At 51.1% G+C, this 22790-nt stretch overlaps 1 long non-coding RNA gene and 1 pseudogene across 1 annotated transcript; one reads left to right on the top strand and one right to left on the bottom strand.

The window, feature by feature from the left end:
* Window positions 1-11587, bottom strand: part of LOC138567661 (zinc finger protein 585A pseudogene) — a 574778-nt pseudogene extending 563191 nt beyond the window's left edge.
* A 95-nt stretch (window positions 11588-11682) lies between these two features.
* LOC138566140 (uncharacterized) lies at window positions 11683-20662 on the top strand. Its single transcript, XR_011301848.1, has 3 exons — window positions 11683-11866; window positions 18868-19065; window positions 20267-20662. It is a non-coding gene; the product is annotated as an uncharacterized lncRNA (long non-coding RNA).
* The last annotated feature ends 2128 nt before the right edge of the window (window positions 20663-22790 follow it).

Raw genomic sequence — 22790 nt, 5'->3', positions numbered from 1 at the left:
AACATCAAAATCTATGATACTGGCTTGAGTGACTACAACATGATTCATTTAAATCTGCAGATAGATGTGGCAAAATTAGTCACAGACCCTCAGCAAGAGCTGCTTGAAGGGGATCGACCTGGATTGTCAATTCGATGGGCTACCAAACTCTGTGATAAGGTAAATGACATGATCTCTGCACGCCTCATATTCTATTACAGCTCGTACCATCACCGAGCTTTTCCAAACCTAGAACTTGATGGCTTATCCAGAATAATATCTGGGGTAATAAACTCGCTGCGGGTAAATAGTCAGCACCCTCCCACAGGATCCGCACTATCTTCCAACTTTATTCTCGAAGCTAAAAGATCTAAGAATGCGGCCCTCCGTGAAATTCATAGAACTTCTCTGACGTGGGGGGTTTTCCTGATAGAAAAAAAAAGGGTTTTGAACACCTATCGAAACAAATGCAGAGATCATAAGCATTTCATTCACAACCTGGTAAATCAGAAAATGTTTGGTACACTTTGCCATAGGGATACACGATCCACATGGGCTTTGCTCAGGGCGGGCACTACTGTACTCCCCACTGACCAGTATTCTATGATCTCTGCACAGGTCTGGAAGACTTTCTTTGAGAAGAAATTTGCCCTCCCTGCAGCCTTTGTAAAAATAGACTATAAATGGACTAGCTTAGCCACTGCTTCCTTCTCGCCATGGGAAGTGTCCTGTATAGAGACCTCTATAACCACATTAAAATACTCTAAAGCAGCGGGCGCTGAAGGGATTCCAACTTGTGTTTTCAAACGGCATCCAGCTATGTGGGCTCAGATTTTCAAGAAACGTTTTGACCATATTCTAGTAAGCGCCGATCCCCCTCCTTCCTGGCTAAAATCCATCATCGTACCAATATATAAAAAAGGAGTAAGATCTGAGCCAGGCAACTTTCGACCGATCGCGCTAATTGATACTGCTGCAAAAGTGTTTGCCAGCTTGCTCTTGGGCGAATTACAAGCGGTCATTGGGCAGCTTCGTGTGCTGTCCAGATATCAAATTGGTTTCCAGGCAAGGATGGGTACTTCGCTTAATGCAACAATTATGGCGCATTTGCTAGCAAAAACCAAAATACGGGATTCTGGTCCACTTTACATGGCGTCAATAGATCTTACTTCTGCATTTGATTATGTCATACGTGCACTACTCTGGAAAGAAATGGCTGCCATGAATATACCTGAGTACATAATACAGCTAATATCCATGCTTCATGCAAATACCACTTATTTGGTAAGAGTTAATAATGTAGGTTCAACAACGCAGCCGATAAACATCGATGTTGGTGCAAAGCAGGGATGCAACCTAGCGGCCACACTCTTTAATCTTTACTTATGTGGTATTAACGACATTTGGAACACTCAGATTTCTTATCCGGCAAGGCTTGGTCATCTAAAAATACAATGGCTAGCCTTTGCCAATAATATAATAATCTTCGATCGTACTCCTAAAGGCCTGTAAATTAGATTAGACTTGTTTGCCTCTTACTGTCGGATCCACAACCTAAAATGCAATGTGGAAAAATCACACATTGTAGTATTTAGTAATTTTTTTTTTTTTAAATTCAAACTTTATTGATTTTGTACAAGCTCAACAGTCACTTACATCCGAAATCCTTCATTAAATAGTTAGAATGAGCATGTAAGACAAGTACCATCTTCTTATATCATGTGCAGTAGTTCTTGAAAATTAAGCAGTATAATGAATAGGATTAACAAAACCCAGTCTCGCCCCCCCTCCTCCCTCCCCCCCTCTCTAATATCTCCAAATGCGTGATTGAGAAACATCATTAAACAATGAGACAGCACCAGAAAGCTTTGAGTATAAATATGATATCCGACCAGGACACATAACATGACACATGGAGCCGCCACAACAAAAATCCTCGTTTGTTATCATTATTGGCACAAATCGCAACAATATACTGCACACATTGGCCCTCATTACAACTGAGGTGCTAAGTGCACCAACTTTACCACCATGGTGTAATCTACGTTTACACCATGGTGGATGGCGGATTTACCGCCCCATTACAAGGTGAGTGGGGCGGTAAATCCCCATTTCCCATTTTCCCTTCCCCATTCCCATTTTTGCCCCATAGGGCATAATGGGAGTGGGGAAGGCGCTAATTACGGCACCGTAAATTACGGTGCCGTAATTAGCACCAAGGTGCCTTAGCACCATGGAACTTAACGCCTGCAAAAAGCAGGCGTTAAGGTGGGAATCAGGCGTTAAGGGTTAACGGTGGCGTTAACCCTTAACGCCTGAGTTGTAATGAGGGCCATTGTCTTTACAAGGCATACTTGGCTCTGAACTCAGACCAGGCACTTTCAACATCAGTGAGACCTCCGCGTAAAGTGGCGGTCAGGTAGTCCATTCTATAGAGAGTCTGGGCAACCCCAAGCCATTCAGTTTTACTAGGGAGCTTGGGCCTCTTCCACACCATAGTGAGGCAGGCTCGTGCAGCCATCAGTAAACCTTGTACCATCCTAGGTGCTTTTACAACTTCGTCCCCTGTTTCAATCAGACCAAACAAGATAAACATTGGCTGCTTTACCCTTTCTTCATCGTCCAGATCCCTGATCCAGCTAAGAACCTCTGACCAGTAGGTCTGGACCATGGCACACCCCCACCACATATGCCAGTAACCAGCCCGCTTCCCACAGCCCCTCCAACAATATGGACTAACCCCCTGGTACATTTTGGCAAGCCTGGTCGGGTCGTACTGCCATCTATACAAAAGTTTTATGGCATGGAGTTTGTACTGGCAGGATATTGAGGATTTCGCAGTGCGTCTGCAGATGTTTAGCCACAGCTTTTCGGAGATTTGTCTGCCCATATCTGCCTCCCATCTGCCCTTAAGCACCAATGAGGGGGAGATATCAATCTCGATAAGGGCCGAATACATAGCACTTATCAGACCACTAGAGCCCGTACATCGATCAAGGATCGTTTCAAATGGGGTAAGATCCCTCTGCAGCTGGTCCTTCCAGATTGACCTTGTCATAACCCCTTTGAGTCTCAAGTACAGGAAAACTGAGAGCGTGCCTATGCCGAGCGCCTCCTGGAGGTCTTGTATGGTTATAAAGATTCCGTCGCGCCATAATTGGCCCGCCCTTTCCAGCCCCGCTTGGTACCACGTTTCATAGCTTCCCGGTTCTGGGATTGCGTCTCGGATCCCTGGTGACCAAAGGTGACCCAAGGGAGATGGCCACGTCGTGACTCCCATCATTTTCCTGCCTGGTTTCCAAATTGCCCATAGCGTACCTAAGATAGGGTGGGATCTGATTCTTTCACGCAACTGGGATCTGGGGACCCATAACCATTCGGGTACAATAAAGGGACGAAGGTGATAGTTATCCAGCGCTATCCACTGGGGTTCCGAACGCTGCCTAAAGTGTGGGACAGAACTCTAAGTTGCGCCGCCCTGTAATATGTCTCCATGTCCGGGAGGCCTACTCCCGCGTTGTCTTTGCGGAGCTGGAGTAAGGGTCTTGGAATTCTGGGTCTCTGGCCCTGCCACAGGAAGGACAAAAACATTTTTCGCACATCCATGAAGTACTCCGGGGGCATCCTAACGGGGAGCATCTGAAACAAATATAATATCTTAGGGAGAAAGACCATCTTTATGGCATTCAAACGGCCCATCCAGGAGATCGTGAGCTTGGACCACCGTTGGCTATCTTTCTGTAGAGCGTGTGACAGTGGTGGGAAATTAGCTTCATATAAGGAGTCAAGGTCGCGGGTGACATTAATGCCCAAGTAACGGAGTGTAGTGAGGCTGACTTGGACTCCAAGCGGGGCAAAGCGTGCGATTTCAGAATCCCTACTCTTATCAATCGGGAGGAGGACTGACTTCCCTGTGTTGATTTTTAGGCCGGCCAATGCACCGTATTCCTCAATTATATCAAACGCAGCTGGGATCGAATCTAAGGGGTCGGTCAAGTGAAGCAATATATCGTCTGCGTATAGCCCCAGTTTGTACTCCCTGTCTCCCACCGTGATGCCTTTAACTCTACCGTCACTTCTTAGTTTCTGCGCCAATGGTTCAAGGGACATCACAAACAATATTGCTGACAGTGGGCAACCCTGTCTCGTACCTCTTTCAAGGGGGAACCAGCGTGAATATCCTCCATTCACCGCCACCGATGTCATGGGGGAGGTGTACAATGCTTTAATGGCGCGGCAGAGTTTCGGTCCCAACCCATATGACACCAACACTCTTTCCAAAAAATCCCAAGACACTCTATCAAAAGCCTTCTCAGCATCCAACGACAAAAGAGATGGGTCCCCCTTCATTCCCTGTGCCTCGTGTAGTAAGTGGAGTGTTTTCCGCATGGTATCTGCGCCCTGCCTGCCAAGAACAAAGCCAACTTGGTCGGAGTGTACCAATCTAGGAAGATATGTCTCGAGCCGAGCCGCAATGACTCTAGCATACACCTTAGCGTCGATATTAAGAAGTGAGATGGGTCGATAAGAACTACAGTATTTGGGATCTCGACCTTCCTTAGGAATTACAGCCAGGAGGGCCTGAGAGAAGGACGGGGGGGCCTGACCTGTATTGAAAATATGGTTAAACAAGGATGCTAGGAAGGGGGCAAGGAGGGTGGAAAATGCTTTATAGAAACCCGGTGTAAATCCATCATCCCCTGGGGCTCTCCCTATTTTCAGCCTCTTAATGGCACTCTCCACTTCCTCCTCAGTGACCGGAGTATCTATGGATTCGGCCTCCGCACCTGTGAGGGTGGGAAGACGCGCTCCCTCAAGATATGCGTCTACGCTTCCTATAGGGGGAGGAGGGTCACACATATATAGATCTTCATAGAAGTAGGCAAATGCCTTCTGTATGTCCTTCGGGGACGTGACCGTCGTGTCTATCAGAGTGCCATCAGTCCTCTCAATTCGATCAACCCATCTCTCCGCTCTCTGCGCACGGAGGCGAGCTGCTAACAGAGCATCTGCTTTGTCCCCCTTCTCATAGTATTTTTGCTTAAGGCACTGTAAGGTCTGTGCTGTTTTGCCAGCAATAAGAATCCTCAATTCTTCTCTGAGTTGTTTAGCTTCAGTCAGGTACCTAGGTCTGTCAGACGGGGTGGTCTGCGCCAAGTTCTGAGCCACGGCAAGCTTCACCCTAATGCCCCTCTCCACCAGGGCGCATTCCCTTTTCCTTCGGGCCCCTTCCCGTATAAGGATTCCCCTCCAAGTAGCCTTGGCTGCTTCCCACACAGTTACCTTCCCTACTTCCCCTGTATCATTAGTGGGAAAGAATTGCTCGATCTCTTTTTCAAAGGTCTCCTTAAAGACCGGGTCAGCCCAGAGGGATTCGTTACACCTCCATTTGGAATTGCGGGGTGACAGCTCATCCCAGGATATATCAATTGCAACCATATCATGGTCTGACCATGCAGAGGGGTATATAGTAGCAGCTTGCAGCACAGGTAGAAGATCGTTGGAGAGAAAGATATAGTCGATGCGTGTGAGTGTGTCGTGGGGGAGGGAGTGAAAGGTAAAACCTCTGTCCAACGGGTGTAGATGTCGCCAGCTATCTACAAGGCCATAAAGATCAAGGGTAGACTTAATTTCAGCCTCAGTTCGAGTGTTGGGCGGGTCTAATGCGTCGGCCCTGGTCTGCCTGTCAATAGAGCTGTCCATCCATGTGTTAAAGTCCCCGCCCAAGATCGTGTGCCCTTTAGCCATGTTAAAGACCTTTTCAGAGATTTTGTGAAGAAAACGATTCTGCCCTTGATTGGGTGCGTAGAGCGTGGCCAGAGTGATTATTATGCCCCCTATGTTACCTACAACCGTGATCGCCCGACCCTCAGTGTCCGTCCATATGTCAAGAGTTGTCATTCGGAGGGATTTGCGAACCAGAATTCCCACCCCTGCCTTTTTCAATATACCCGAGCTCCAGTAGGCGAGCCCAATCTCCCGTGACTGGATGGCTCTCTCCTCACCCCTCCGGTATCTCGTTTCTTGAAGGAACAAGATGTCTACATTCGATCTTCTGAATTCCCTAGCCACCATTGATCGTTTTGTGGGAGAGTTCAAGCCTTTGACGTTGAGTGTGCAAATGCGTAGTGTGTCCCTACGGGGTGTAAGTGCCATCGTAGGTGTAGTTAGTGATCGTGGGCGGCCAATCCATCTGTGCCACAGCACATATCCTGTCGGCCATCGTTATGCATGGGTCGTCATTATATGAATGGATCTCAGGAAATCCCACAGAGGCCGACGTCCAAATCGTCTGATGCATACCATAGACTTCAGTGTGGCCAAGGTGCGTCTGCGTGTCTGTTAGATCAAGATTGATGCAAAGTGTGTGTTTCTCAACCTCCCCCACCCCCCACCCCATCCCCAACACATTCGGCGCCCGATTCGCCCGGGTTGACATCACCCAGCCAAACTCGGACCACCAGTGGAGACCGCAAAAACAGGCGGTCCTACCAAAATAAAGTCACTTATATCAGTGAGCCCCCAACTTTTGTGTGCACCTAACAATAACAATGGTTCAACAACAAAGTCATCAACCCTCCCCAAGGAGCTAGCGCAACGTGAGTATTACATCATATCACATTCCGAGCGTCTGAGACACACAGAGCTAGAGATACCTCACACTTGGAGAAAATGACCTTTCACAATTTGGCCTGCAGGCCATCTATGGAAGTCTCATAGCAGGAGGTTGACTCTTATGCATGAGTTCGTAACCCCCTCGGCGGAGTAACTTGCCCAGTTTACCTTTTACCCAAGGGTATGCCAAAGCACTTCAGGCACCTTGTCAGTGTTCCATATCCTGGGAGGTGTTCATCTTTCTGAATTTCCTAGAACCTGGGATCTTCCTCCGCCGTGAAGCCTTGGTTTTCCACTCACCACCAGATGTTCCTTGATCCTCATGAGAGGGGGCACCTTCCGGCGAACCTATCAGGTCTGACGTACAGTCAGCAATGTCTTTCACCCTGACAAGCCTCAATGTCGAGCCTTCCCATTCGAAGGTGAGGGAAAATGGGTACCCCCATCGGTACCGGACGCCCTTGTCTTTCAACATTTTCGTGATCGGAGAGCACTTTTTCCTCATTGCTAGTGTGAGGGATGACAAGTCTTGGTAGAGGGAAATAGCGGAGTTCTCCAAGGACAATTGTGGGGCATTTCTGGCCTTGTCCAAGATTCGTGCTCTGTCCGCATAGTTATGAAACCGAGCCAGGACCGATCTCGGGGCCCCCGGTCTACCGCCAGCCCTATGGATTCGGTCAATTTTGGGTGCGTCAATTGAGTCATCGTTGTAGAGGAGCTTCAGGATAGTGTGTAACGATTGCTTCAGGTCTAGATCGGTTTCACCCTCTTTCTCAGGAAGACCAAAGACTCGAATAGTGTTACGACGCTCCCTATTTTCGAGGTCGTCGACCTTAAGGCGCAATTCATCTTCTCTGTTCGATATGTCTGCAATGCGGTGATCCATCTGTGCTTCCAGTGTGTTCAGAGATGTTTGGTTGTGCTCAACCTGCTCGAGCCTGTTGTCCATCTTGTCCATCCTCTGCGTGATCTTATCTATCCTGTTACCGATATCTGCTCGCATGCCCCTCAGTTCGGCAAGCAAATCAGCTACATCCGCCTTGGTCGCGGCAGCCTCGGATCCTGCTGTCGACATTGTAGAAATCGAAGATGGCCCTTGGGATCTGGCAATTGGTGAAAACGTGTATTTCGCCAACTTGGTCTTAGGGTCCATGAAGGGCACTTGGCAGGGTGAAAAACGTCCCAGCGGCCTTCTATTGATGTAACGTTAGCACCCGCGCGAAGGACCAGCACTTGAGGGCCTCTCGAGTTTTGTTCCAATATGTATTCGTAGAGTCCTCCTTCACCCTCCCAACCGGCTGCGCAGCGAAAGCGTGTGACCTCTCAGGCATCGAGTGCCGTTCCTGCAACACCGGAGAGGGCCCGCCTGGAGGGTAGGTAGGGAGGAGGATGAGGCCCCACCGTGCCGTCAGGCCGAGGACAGCCGGCAAAGACTAGCAGTGGAGGGGACAGCTGCCCCGCGATGCCGGGGGGGACGAAGGGTCCACTTACCGTGCCGCAGCGGGGGTGTCAGAAGTGGCTTCCAGCCGCACTGAGCAGCAGTGCACAGCAGTTTCCTCACGGGGCTCCAAGAAGTGCGCCGGGTCAGTCACAGAGGGCGGCTCTTATACGCAGGCCTGGACTGGAAGTTCCGCGGGACGCACGCCGCGGCAAAGGCCTCAAAGCGCCGATGTTGATTTCACCACGATGCCGCCTCCGATTTTCTCCGGGTTTTCTCTCATGCGGGGGGGACACCGTCCCACGTCTCTTGCTCAAGAACCAACTCTGGGGGGGGTCTCGAAGTGGGGGCTCACTGCCACTTTCTGGACCTTGTGTAGAGCGCTCACACGGAGAGGGGGCTCATCCGTGCGCCCCCTGGTGGCCGACTATTTAGTAATTTTAAGAGGAAAAACATTACTCGCAATTGGAGAATTGAAAACTCTCCTATTACCATAGTACCTGCCATACATTATCTTGGCTACACAATAACTGATTCCCGGTCTCTGCCAATGTGGAAAGAGATATTACAAAAGAAAGTGGCTCCCCTTTCCACCCAAATGTGGATAGTTTACATAAAATTCTGCAAATTCTCATTGTTGCCACTACTACAATTCTACATATTGAAAGTGGAATCTGTGCTTCTTTTCGCTTTGGATATGTGCCTTGTGAACATCAACATCTATCTTGATCAATTACAAGGAGGATTATGGAAGGGAGCATTGCGGTTGGCCAAATCCATTCCTAATCTGATAATAAGGCAAGAACTTGGTCTTACTGCTTTGTCCGCACGCCGGAACTGGCGTTTAGTATCTAACTTCGCCAGAATGCTATACCCACCGGATAATTGTTTATATGAAGACTTAGGACAACTAATGGTCGCTTTGGAACGAACCTCCCTCACGAACTACCATTCGCAAATGGTCCATCTGTTGGACGAACTTGCACTCGAACCAGCAGACTTGGAATTTAGATCAAATCATGTCAAATTGCGTATTATTGAACATGACTGGTGCAAAACGTTAAACCGAATAGCTGAACTTAAAGGATACAAGGAAGCAGCCCTCTTTTGCTCTCCAAGACGCCCACACAAACCATATGTAATTCAATTTCCCTGTAATAAAATAAATCAATCCCTAACCTTAGAAAGAATTGGCAGTTGGAGCCCTTACTTGAAAGCAGATTGGGAGATGGGATGTAGGTTCTGTAATGATGGCTCTATTAAAGAAACGTTGAAACATCTAGTTATATTCTGTCCACATGTTGAGACAACACGCTTATTCAAAATTGCAACAGAATGTGCACTCTCTGAGGCAACCAGGGAATGGCTTTGGTTAACTTGTATGTGGGGAACTAGAACGAGTTTCATATTGTCTTTGTGTAGACTCTTAACACTAATTAATCATGAACTTGAGAATATGTTCCAAAAGATTCAAGGGGCAGACTAGATGCTGATGTAAGTAACACTCTATTTGTATTGCTTTGTCCTAGCAAATGTCGCTTGTCTGCTGTTATAGCTGCTAGGGGGTTGTTCGGCAAGTTGATGTTTTCCAAATAGAGGTTAGGTTATGCCCATGCTATCCGGCAGCCTCCACAAATTTGCAAAATTACATTCAAGTGCAAAATAAAGTACCAACAATCGTGCATTATACCACCTTTATCTTCTCAATATATGAACACATGAAGATGTCAAAACACCTGCCACATGGTGATCTGTAATGATTGAACTCTTAACTGTTATCATAAAATGTATAGTGAATTGTATATAGCAGGCAAAGCAAACAGTTTAGCAGAAAGAAATATTGTTTATTTGAAACTTTTAATTGTATAATATGAAAAAAGGAGTAATGTAAAAAGTTGTAAAAGTTTGTTGATCGAACTAATAAACAACGGTTTGAAAAAAATAAAATAAAAAGGAAGGTTAGGCAGCCCCCCTCCCCACCTCCCCAGCATCACCCGCCCTCTATCCCATACACAGGAGAAAGGCTTAATGGAAGGTTAGGCAGCCCCCACCAGCATCACCCGCCCTCCATCCCATACGCAGGAGAAAGGCTTAATGGAAGGTTAGGCAGCCTCCCCCCCCCCACCCACCCACCAGCATCACCCGCCCTCTAGACCATACACAAGAGAAAGGCTTAATGGAAGGTTAGGCAGCCCCCTCCCCGCCCCACCAGCATCACCCGGCCCCCATCCCATACACAGAAGAAAGGCTTAATGGAAGGTTAGGCAGCCCCCTCCCCGCAACCACCATCATCACACACCCCCCATCCCATGCACAGGAGAAAGGCTTAATGGAAGGTTAGACAGCCCCCTCCCCGCCCCCCATCCCATACACAGGAGAAAGGCTTAAGGGTCAGTGAAGGAAAAGCAGAGACAAGTCACCATTTCCCCTCAGAAGACTCTTCTCACTGCAAGAGAGTGGAGCAGCTGCAGGTCACTCACCTGCAGGAAATTATGCCATTATTACTGCTTCATCCTTTGGGAGGCGTCTTCCATTCCAAAATATAGGATGTGAGATGTAAACGAGCAGGAGACAGGGAGTGGGTCCCAGCAACACGACCCCCACCGCTCAGAGCCTCCCAGAGTGACTGAGGATGGCTGGGCTGTCAGTCCTCATCAGTGGAGCCTCCCAGAGTGACTGAGGATGGCTGGGCTGTCAGTCCTCATCAGTGGAGCCTCCCAGATTGGCTGAGGATGCCTGAGCTGTCAGTCCTCATCAGTGGAGCCTCCCAGAGTGACTGAGGATGGCTGAGCTGTCAGTCCTCATCAGTGGAGCTGGGCTGCAGAGCCTCCCAGAGTGACTGAGGATGCCTGAGCTGTCAGTCCTCATCAGTGGAGCCTCACAGAGTGACTGAGGATGCCTGAGCTGTCAGTCCTCATCAGTGGAGCCTCCCAGAGTGACTGAGGATGCCTGAGCTGTCAGTCCCCATCAGTGGAGCCTCCCAGAGTGACTGAGGATGGCTGAGCTGTCAGTCCTCATCAGTGGAGCTGGGCTGCAGAGCCTCCCAGAGTGACTGAGGATGCCTGAGCTGTCAGTCCTCATCAGTGGAGCCTCACAGAGTGACTGAGGATGCCTGAGCTGTCAGTCCTCATCAGTGGAGCCTCACAGAGTGACTGAGGATGCCTGAGCTGTCAGTCCTCATCAGTGGAGCCTCCCAGAGTGACTGAGGACGGCTGAGCTGTCAGTCCTCATCAGTGGAGCCTCCCAGAGTGACTGAGGATGGCTGAGCTATCAGTCCTCATCAGTGGAGCGGGTCTGCAGAGCTGATGAAAATGCTCAGTGCTGAGACACTGATACTCTGAGCATGCGCGAGAATGGGATGCCGAACAGAGCATGCGTAATGAGCAGCTACTCCCGAGGTACTCACAACTCAAAGAGGAATACACCCAATTTACTAAGAGCCTCCCAGAGTGACTGAGGAGAGCTGAACCGTCAGTCATCAGTGGAACGGCCTGTAGATCTGATAGACCCGCTCAGAGCTGGGATACTGGGCGACGCATGCGTAGTGAGTCCGCACCCAAAGGGTGAGATACTGATCTCCAGCGCATGCGCAGTAAGGGATCAAGGCGGAAGCATGCGCAGAAAGTCCTCATAAAAAGAGCATGCGCAGACAGTGGCTTTTCCCAAGCGCTTTGGTAACCTAGCGAACGGATAGTTTGCCACCACAGACAGGAGCGCCATCTACCGGAGGAAGCCGGAAGCGCCTTTTCTGCCACAGTTCAAAGGAGATGCGGGTCTCCATCACAGAAAAAGCGAACGCAAATAAAAGGGCCTTTCCGTGCCTGGGGAGCAATGGCGAGTCCCGGGCACAGTATTGCCGGCATCTCATGCGCCCAATGATTGGTGTCCACGCCCCGCCACTGCACACAGGCATCCTGCGCACACGCCACATGCTCCGCCCATTGCCACTGCACGCAGGCCACATGCTCCGCCCACTGCACACATGCATCCTGCGCACACGCCACATGCTCCGCCCATTGCCACTGCACACATGCATCCTGCACAGAGCTACATGCTCCACCCACTGCACACATGCATCCTGCACACACGCCACATGCTCCACCCACTGCACACATGCATCCTGCACACACGCCACATGCTCCGCCCACTGCCACTGCACACAGGCATCCTGCGCACACGCCACATGCTCCGCCCATTGCCACTGCACGCAGGCCACATGCTCCGCCCACTGCACACATGCATCCTGCACAGACGCCACATGCTCCACCCACTACACACATGCATCCTGCACGCACGCCACATGCTCCGCCCACTGCCACTGCACACAGGCATCCTGCGCACACGCCACATGCTCCGCCCATTGCCACTGCACGCAGGCCACATGCTCCGCCCACTGCACACATGCATCCTGCACAGACGCCACATGCTCCACCCACTGCACACATGCATCCTGCACACACGCCACATGCTCCGCCCACTGCCACTGCACACAGGCATCCTGCGCACACGCCACATGCTCCGCCCATTGCCACTGCACGCAGGCCACATGCTCCGCCCACTGCCACTGCACACATGCATCCTGCACAGACGCCACATGCTCCACCCACTGCACACATGCATCCTGCACACACGCCACATGCTCCGCCCACTGCCACTGCACACAGGCATCCTGCGCACACGCCACAGGCTCCACCCATTGCCACTGCACGCAGGCCACATGCTCCGCCCACTGCCACTGCACACATGCATCCTGCACAGACGCCACATGCTCCACCCACTGCACACATGCATCCTGCACACACGACACATGCTCCACCCACTGCACACAGGCAACCTGCACACACGCTGCATGCTCCTGCCACTGCACACAGGCATCCTGCACACACGCCACATGCTCCGCCCACTGCACACAGGCAACCTGCACACACGCTGCATGCTCCTGCCACTGCACACAGGCATCCTGCGCACACGCCACATGCTCCTGCCACTGCACACAGGCATCCTGCGCACACGCCAAATGCTCCGCCCACTGCCACTGCACACAGGCATCCTGCGCACACGCCACATGCTCTGCACACAGGCATCCTGCGCACATGCCACATGCTCCGCCCACTGCACACAGGCATCCTGCGCACACGCCACATGCTCCTGCCACTGCACACAGGCATCCTGTGCACACGCCACATGCTCCGCCCACTGCCACTGCACACAGGCTTCCTGCGCACACGCCACATGCTCTGCACACAGGCATCCTGCGCACACGCCACATGCTCCTGCCACTGCACACAGGCATCCTGCGCACACGCCACATGCTCCTGCCACTGCACACAGGCATCCTGCGCACACGCCACATGCTCCGCCCACTGCCACTGCACACAGGCATCCTGCGCACACGCCACATGCTCTGCACACAGGCATCCTGCGCACATGCCACATGTGCCGCCCACTGCACACAGGCATCCTGCGCACACGCCACATGCTCCTGCTACTGCACACAGGCATCGTGCGCACACGCCACATGCTCCGCCCACTGCACACAGGCATCCTGCGCACACGCCACATGCTCCTGCCACTGCACACAGGCATCCTGCACACACGCCACATGCTCCGCCCACTGCCACTGCACACAGGCATCCTGCGCACACGCCACATGCTCTGCACACAGGCATCCTGCGCACACGCCGCATGCTCCGCCCACTGCACACAGGCATCCTGCGCACACGCCACATGCTCCGCCCACTGCACACAGGCATCCTGCGCACACGCCACATGCTCCTGCCACTGCACACAGGCATCCTGCGCACACGCCACATGCTCCGCCCACTGCACACAGGCATCCTGTACACACGCCACATGCTCCTGCCACTGCACACAGGCATCCTGCACACTCGCCACATGCTCAGCCCACTGCCACTGCACACAGGCATCCTGCGCACACGCCACATGCTCTGCACACAGGCATCCTGCGCACACGCCACATGCTCCTTCCACTGCACACAGGCATCGTGCGCACATGCCACATGCTCCGCCAACTGCCACTGCACACAGGCATCCTGCGCACACGCCACATGCTCCTGCCACTGCACACAGGCATCCTGCGCACACGCCACATGCTCCTGCCACTGCACACAGGCATCCTGCGCACACGCCACATGCTCCGCCCACTGCCACTGCACACAGGCATCCTGCGCACACGCCACATGCTCCGCCCACTGCACACAGGCATCCTGCGCACACGACACATGCTCCTGCCACTGCACACAGGCATCCTGCGCACACGCCACATGCTCCACCCACTGCCACTGCACACAGGCATCCCGCGCACATGCTACATGCTCCTGCCACTGCACACAGGCATCCTGCGCACACGCCACATGCTCCAGCCACTTCCCCTGCACACAGGCATCCTGCACACATGCCACATGCTCCGCCCACTGCCACTGCACACAGGCATCCTGCACACACGCCACATGATCCGCCCACTGCCACTGCACACAGGCATCCTGCACACACGCCACATGCTCCTGCCACTGCACACAGGCATCCTGCGCACACGCCACATGCTCCGCCCACTGCCACTGCACACAGGCATCCTGCACACACGCCACATGCTCCGGCCACTGCCATTGCACACAGGCATCCTGTGCACATGCAACATGCTCCACCCACTGCCACTGCACACAGGCATCCTGCGCACACGCCACATGCTCCGGCCACTGCCACTGCACAAAGGCATCCTACACACACGCCACATGCTCCGCCCACTGCCACTGCACAAAGGCCACCTGCGCACACGCCAAATGCTCCGCCCACTGCCACTGCACACAGGCATCCTGCGCACACGCCACATGCTCCGGCCACTGTCACTGCACACAGGCATCCTGCACACACGCCACATGCTCCGCCCACTGCCACTGCACACAGGCCACCTGCACACACGACACATGCTCCGGCCACTGCCACTGCACACAGGCATCTGCACACACGACACATACTCCGGCCACTGCCCACAGGCATCCTGCACAAATGCTGCATGGTCCGCCCACTGCCACAGCACACAGTCGTCCTGCACACACGCCACATGCTCCGCCCACTGCACACATGCTCAATGCTCTGCCCACTTCCACTGCACACAGGCCACATACTCCGCCCACTTCCACTGCACACACGCCGCACTCACCACCCACTTCCACTGCACACAGGCCACATGCTCCGCCCACTTCCACTGCACACATGCTGCACGCTCCGCCCACTTCCACTGTACACAGGCCACATGCTCTGCCCACCACCACTGCACATATACACCGCCCACTGCACACATGTCACATGCTACGCCCACTTCCACTGCACATTCGCTGCATGCTCCGCCCACTGCCACTGCACACACGCTGCACGCTCCACCCACTTAAACTGCACACATGCTACACCCACTACCACTGCACGCACGCTATGTTCTCCGCCCACTGTCACTGCACACACACTGCATGCTCCACCCACACACTGCACACAGGCCAAATGCTACACCCACGACCACTGCACACACACTACATGCTCTGTCCACTGTCAATGCACACATGCTGCATTCGCCACCCACTGACACTGCACACACCCTCCGCCCACTTCCACTGCACACAGACATCCTGTACACATGCCACATGCTCCGCCCACGGTCAATGCACACATGCTGCATGCTCTGCCCACTGTCACAGCACACACGCTGCATGCTCCGCCCACTGACACTGCACACAGACATCCTGTACACACACCACATGCTCCGCCCACTGGTACTGCACACACGCTGCATGCTCCGCCCACTTCCACTGCACACAGGCCACATGCTACACCCACTACCACTGCACACATGCTACATGCCCCACCCACTTTCACTGCACACATGCTGCATGCTCCACCCACAGACACTGCACACACTCTGCATGCTCCGCCCACTGCACACAGGCATCCTGTACACACCCAACATGCTTCGCCCACTGCCACTGAACACAGGAATCCTGTACACACGCCACATGCTCCGCCCACTATCACTGCACACATGCTGCATTCTCCGCCCAATGTCACTGCACACATGCACGCTCCGCCCACTTTCACTGCACACAGGCCACATGCTACACCCACTACCACTGCACACATGCTACATGCTCCACTCACTGACACTGCACACACGCTGCATGCTCCGCCCACTGACACTGCACACACGCTGCACCCTCCGCCCAATACCACTGCACACAAGCATCCTGTACGCACGCCACATGCTCCACCCACTATCACTGCACACACACTGCATGCTCCACCCACTGTCTGTTTGTTTGTTTGTTTATTTGATATAGCGCAAAACCAAACAAGCAGGTAGCCGGGCGCAAACATTACAAGGATACTTAAGAACTTAGTTACAGTGACACACAACATAGACAGTAGGACAGTTCAGCAGCGTTACAGTCTGAGTATACTTATACAGTTAATGCCAGGTGTCGGCAGCATAAAGAGCTAGGTAACAATCAACCACAGTTTGTAGTCCCGGTAGGGTCCAGTGAAATTCCTAGATGCTAGCAGTGGTGGTCGGAGGTCCCTATGGGGGGGTCAGGTTAACAGTGGGCATAGTCAGGAAGTGTCACTCAGGGCGAGTGGTTCTAGTAGGAGAAGGTGATCACTTTAGATGTCATTAGATCGTATCCATGAAAGAACCTTCTGCCTAAAACTTAGGTAAGGTTGGTCCTTTCTAAGTTCTAAGGGGAGTTTGTTCCAGGTTTGGGCAGCTACGACTGGAAACCTAGCGCCGCCAGCTGTACTCTTTTTGTATCTAGGCACCATCAAGGTATAAGTGTTAGTCATTCTTGTGGGGCGGTTTGAAATTCTCTTGTTGATTCTATTAGCTAGATAGGGAGGAGCTATATTGTTGAGGCATTTGGATGTGAGCGAGAGAGTTTTGAGGGTGATGATGTCTTTAATTTTTAGCCAGTGGATATTCCTTCTGGAGGTCGAGACATGGGCTCTGTTAGGAATGTTTAAGGCTACTCTAAGAGCGTTGTTTTGGAGTGTTTGGAGTTTGTTAAGGATATACTTGTTAGATCCTGCATATAGGCCATTACAATAGTCCAGTCTGGATATGATAAGTGCATTAGCTAGGGTAATACAGCTGGCCTCTGTTAGGAATGGTCTACATGCTTGGATCAGTTTACAAGTATAGGCTGTCGAGAAAGCTAGGGAGTTAATTTGTTTCTTAAAGGTGAGTGCTGAGTCCAGATAGACCCCAAGGGTTTTGACTGTGGGCATCACTTTGATGACATTGTTGTCAATGTTAAATGAAGCATAGTTCAGGTTAAGTTTTTTAATCGCTGTCTCTGTGCCGAGTATCAGAATCTCCATTTTATCGTCATTCAGACAGAGGCCATGGGATGCCATCCATGCCTGAATGAGGAGATATGTCTTGTTTACCAAAGCTGAGTCTTCCAAGAAGTTACCCGAAAGTGGGATGAGGATCTGAGTGTCATCTGCGTAGTTAGTGTAGATGACAGCCAGTCTGTCCAACTTGTCAAACAAAGGTTTGGTAAAGATGTTGTACATAGTGGGAGGCACACATGATCACTGTCACTGCACACATGCTGCACGCTCCACACACTGCACACAGGCATCCTGTACACACGTCACATGCTGCGCCTACTGCCACTGCAAACACGCTGAATGCTCTGCCCACTTCCACTGCACACACTACATGCTCAAGCCATGCTCTGCCCACTAACACTGCACACATGCTACATGCTCCTCCCACTACCACTGAATACAGTTCACATGCTCCGCCCACTACCACTGCACACACACTACATGCTCCAGCCAAGCTCTGCCCACTGCCACTGCACACACGCCACATGCTCTGCCCACTGCCACTGCACACACGCTACATGCTCTGCCCACTGCCACTGCACACACGCCACACGCTCCGCCCACTTCCACTGCACACACGCTACATGCTCAGCCCACTTCCACTGCACACATGCTAGATGCTCCGCCCACCTCCACTGCACACATCCTCTGCCCACTACCACTGCACACATGCCACACGCTCTGCCGACTGCCACTGCACACAGGCATCCTACACTCGCTTCCACTGTTCCTGCGGCACGGAAGTGAAGGCCAGATGCTTCACGCAGCTTTTAAACAACTCCTACTAGGTGTTTGGGATTCTAGATGCTTTATGGTCATTTCGATTTTTCCATTTGTTTCACCATCCACCGTAATGTTAAGAAACGTCTTTCCTGGCCTCATTCCCCAGAAGAGGTCCTTAATAAATTGGACTTATTCTTCTACCTATCCCGCCCCGTTCTCTCACCTCTGCACCTTTTGCCACTCCATCCCTTCCAGAGCAGAATGCACCCTCTATCTTCTTAAGAGTCGACGTTTTGCTCTGTCCTCGCGAAAGTAGGTTGATACTGCCATTTCATTAAGGTCGGACTTCTCATCACTTTTTAAAACACAACAAAAACACAACAAAACAAGAAAGGAGATGATACTACACATAGGGGACACTGTGATGTTACATAATGAGGGTAGAACTGCAAAAAGTCAACATAAATGGAAAGGACCATACACTGTAACAGACAGGATAAGTAACGTTGTATACTGTATTGACCAATGGGATGGTGAAGCTCTAGTTATGAGACACCACAGTCAACTGAAAAGAGTGAAAAAAGGAAGGGAATACATGGAAAGAAATTTGCACGACAGGGGCAGAAAGGAGGGTGTGAGAAATGTTCGGAAAGTACGCACCAGAAAAGGTACTACAGAGTTATCTGGATAAATATATGTCTATTTTTGTCTTCCAGATGCGCCTGTGCCTATGGCTCATGCTCTCACTACTGTCGATCTCCACTGCAAAATGGCGTATGAACGGCTTCCTCAACATCACCCAGGCGGTGGCCGATACTTTCAACATATCCAGCTGCTGGTTATGTTCACAGTTCCCTACGCATACACAACAAGGGACACTGCTGGTGGCAGAACCATCTACTATGGAAAAATGGGTGAGGGATGTAAGGGCAGGGACTAGAAAGGATGAAACAGGGCGGCCTGTACCTTCATTTACGTTCCAAGAATCACTGTTTGCACCATTTTGCATTAAATCAGGGGTGGGGGAGGAGCAAAACCACAGGACTATGTGGTAGGAAAATACGATCACTGTGCCATGACAATCACGATAGACACAAGAGAAAGTTACATATATTGATTGAAAAGAGTAATATGCACGTGTTATGATGAGGATGGGTGCAGAGAGCAAAATGTAACCATGTATGACATACACAGGGATATAGTGGATGCAAGGGGACGCATCTTAAGACAAGATGATTGTAGGTGTAAGGACACAGGGAGTATAAAGGAAACAAGCTACCTTGTGGGCCTGGCAATATACAACGGGTTACTGTATAATGGAAATAGCTACCAAATACACCTATACACACCAGGGGCCTATTGGCTATGCGGAGGGCGGGCCTATAAAACATTGCCAAGACAATGGGAGGGGATCTGCACCATAGGGCATTTGCGACCAAATGTGACCATTTTGGTATTAAATAAAGGGGTACACAGGACAAAAAGGGACAGCAGGTAGAACCCACTGGTGGTACGTAACACAGGGTTCCACCAATTTGTAAGAATATTGATCCCATCATGCGACTATCTGAACTAGAAAGGGCCCTAGTGAACATATCTGCCTCCTTAGAACTGTTTGCCAATGCTACAGCAGACGCATTAGGGCACATACAAAAATAGATACATAGCATAGGGGCAACTGCTATGCAAAATAGGATGGCTTTAGATTTACTTTTAGCACACAAAGGAGGCGTGTGCACTACTTTTAACAATTCTTGCTGTGTATATTTAGAAGAAGACGGCACCATAACAAAAGACATTGCAGTAATAAAACAACAGGCAAAGATATACCAACAGATAGCTTTGGATGGCAGTGGATCAATGGATTGGTGGGCATGGCTAACGGGGCCTCTGGGAGAACTGGGACACAAAATTGCAGCAGGCATTATGATCTTGGTAATACTATCACTGTGTATATATTGCACCATTGCTATTGTAAAATTTATAGCTCGGAAGGGTATGGAAAATGTAGAAATGCGAAATATTAGGCAACACTTGTAAAAATGAAAGAGATGAAAAAGAAAAGTGGGCGTATGTTACGTGATCTAATTATGTGTTTTTTCTATTTTCTCGTAGAAGGAGATGGGATCTGGCACCGGCAAGGTCACTGTGACTGTGGAATGCGTGACCGTCATGCCTCCAGGGATGGAAAACCATTTCATTTCTGAGAGAATGTACACAGATCGAACAGGACCTAACAAGGTGTAACCAGAACCGAAGGCCACATTGCCCTGTGCTCGGAAACAGGCCATTATAAGAACTTGAACACTTTTATCGCTTGCGTTCTGATTGCTACACTCCATACATGGGCCCGGATGCAGGCCGCAGGCATCCCCTTTGGCATGAGTAATGTTGTTTAGGAATGGAATAGCCACCTAAACTGTATATAAGGATGTTGCAGGCCTGGGGAAGCAGAGCAGTCCACCCGGGCGGATTGGATACATGCTTTCATTATATGCAAATACCCTTCTACCTCTGGTCTCCCATGTTATTATTTCGGAGAGTTGCTGAGTGTGCGGTGAAGCAGGGCGATTGCAGGAGGGAGCAGGACGGACCATCGTGACAGGGTCCCATAGCCAAATGATATTTCAACCTTGTGGGCATAGAGCGGCATGCCACTTCCTACAGGTGTGCAGTACCAGCGGGGCAGGCAGTGTCTTTAATTATTATTATTATTTTTGTTCTCTCGACACGTCCCATGTCGGGTGATCGTGTGGGAGAGTTTAATAATAATAATAATTTGGCATTTCTATAGCGCTACAAACCCTCAGGTATCTGAGCGCTGCTTATTATTACCCATAGTGTGTGGTGCTCATTTATCGACCTCGGAAGGATGAAAGGCTGAGTTTGGCCCTGCCGGGATTACCAACCTGCGTTAGCAGGCTCTGCACGGATGTCAAAGCGAGCGCTCTACTCGCTGTGCCACTTCACCGGCTGTTTAGGAGAGTCAGATGTGTTGTTGTGCCGCCAGTGGCCCCGGAGGATAAGAGGCTTGGAGCCCGGTCTGGCTTGGCCTGTGGAGCTCCGCTGCTGCGCAGTCATCGAGGAGCCGCGCCCGAGGCATTATGTCGGCATGCTGCTCGGATATGCAGCGAGGGAATCCATCCCTTCATTGGCTTTCTTCTGTCTTTCTGACCTTAGGCAGGCCCCTTTCTCTCTTCTAGCGCCCTGATTCCTGCGGGCTGCAGCGTACTATAAATAAATAAATAAATGTACCTGGCAGCAGTTAGCTGCGCAACTGGCAGCAGGATAGGGGGTTCAGGACCACGCGGAACATGGCACCCGCCTTGTCCTGATGATGCCTCCCCACCTGGTAATGAATACCACACACACACTGTGTTACTCATAAGAGGACCCCGTGTTCACTGCCTTGCAGGGCATGGGCCGCCCCTTTTATTAATCAGGACCTGTGACCACGCGCGTTTTGGTATGTTCTAAAGGAGCATGCTTTGCCAGTGTTAACTAGGGATTAGAGGCTCACTGCGCATGCTCCTCTCACTATCCCCTCTCTGTGCATGCTCTGGGAATCAGTGTCTCAGCACTGAGCATGCTTATCACCTATGCAGCCTCCACGGATGAGGACTGGCAGCTCAGCCATCCTCAGTTACTCTGGGAGGCTCTGCAGCCCCTCCACTTTTGAGGACTGAGAGCTCAGGCATCCTCAGTCACTCTGGGAGGCTCCACTGATGAGGACTAACAGCTCAGGCATCCTCAGTCACTCTGGGAGGCTCTGCAGCTCCACTGATGAGGACTGACAGCTCAGCCATCCTCATTCACTCTGTGAGGCTCCACTGATCAGGACTGACAGCTCAGCCATCCTCAGTCACTCTGTGAGGCTCTGAGCAGTGGAGGTCGTATTCCTGGGACCTCCTCCCTGTCTCCTGCTCATTTACATCTTAAATCCCATATTTTGGAATGGAAGACGCCCCCCAAAGGATGAAGCAGTAATAATGTTATAATTTCCTGCAGGTGAGTGACCTGCAGTTGCTCCACTCTCTTGGAGTGAGAAAAATCTTCTTAGGAGATATGTTGACTTGTCTCTGATTTTCTTTCAAAAACTTTCCATTAAGCCTTTCTTTTTTTAATATATAATTTATTAAAATGGAGGCCAATTCAGGTTCTATATAAATGATATTCCATCTCAAATCCAACAAGGTTCTGATTCATGTAGGGTTCATTACAACCCTGCCGGTCCGGTACCAGCGGTGCTGGTAGGCTTACCGGCACCATTGTTACCAGACCGGCAGAGTACAAGTGATTGGGCTTGATGCCCTTCTGCCCGCCAGGTCGGACCTTGCAAGCGGAACGGCTCCCGCTCGCAGACTTTGATGGTAGCACGGTGCTACCGTCATCCCCATTCCCATTGAGTCCTATGTGACTCAAATGAGAATGGAGAATACCATTTTCCGGTGTCTGACTTCCCAGACGGGCAGGGTTAGAATCCCCCGCTGTTACCGGCAAGCCAGGCACCAGAAAAATTTGCAAGTCCGGCAGCAGCCTGCCGGTTTCACCGCCACGGCTACCGCTGGACTTGTACTGAGGCCCATGGTCTTTTTCCAGATCCTTGTCTTACACAGAAAAACTTTCTCCGAAAAGGGAA

The sequence above is a fragment of the Ambystoma mexicanum genome, chromosome 2p (genome assembly GCF_040938575.1).
Source record: "Ambystoma mexicanum isolate Mex_15411 chromosome 2p, UKY_AmexF1_1, whole genome shotgun sequence".
Classification (NCBI taxonomy): Eukaryota; Metazoa; Chordata; class Amphibia; order Caudata; family Ambystomatidae; genus Ambystoma; species Ambystoma mexicanum.
Note: the sequence above shows the minus strand (reverse complement) of the source record. Positions and strands in the feature narration are given on the sequence as shown.